This window comes from Sinocyclocheilus rhinocerous, unplaced genomic scaffold (genome assembly GCF_001515625.1).
Source record: "Sinocyclocheilus rhinocerous isolate Xijiao unplaced genomic scaffold, SAMN03320098_v1.1 C34047139, whole genome shotgun sequence".
Taxonomy (NCBI): Eukaryota; Metazoa; Chordata; class Actinopteri; order Cypriniformes; family Cyprinidae; genus Sinocyclocheilus; species Sinocyclocheilus rhinocerous.
This window is the reverse complement of record NW_015683618.1, coordinates 1-211: the sequence shown is the minus strand read 5'-3', so window position 1 is coordinate 211 and position 211 is coordinate 1. Positions and strand designations below refer to the sequence as shown.

Below are 211 nucleotides of genomic sequence, written 5' to 3'. Positions count from 1 at the left end.
TCAACGATGACCCAGGTGGGACTCGAACCCACAATCCCCAGCTCCAAAGGCTGATGCCTTATCCGTTAGGCCACTAGGCCTTCTTTGTTGAGACACCCACAGGCAAACAAAACAAAAAACAACCCAGGTGGGATTTGAACACAGAGACTAATGCCATAACCCATTGGGCCACTGGGACTTTTACTGGTGGAGCCAGAGGTATTCACAGACA

The 211-nt window shown here is 50.2% G+C and overlaps 1 non-coding gene across 1 annotated transcript; it reads right to left on the bottom strand.

Moving 5' to 3' along the window:
- Positions 1-7: 7 nt before the first annotated feature.
- Positions 8-80, bottom strand: trnaq-uug (transfer RNA glutamine (anticodon UUG)). Its single transcript has one exon. It is a non-coding gene; the product is annotated as a tRNA-Gln (tRNA).
- Between the last annotated feature and the right edge of the window lie 131 nt (positions 81-211).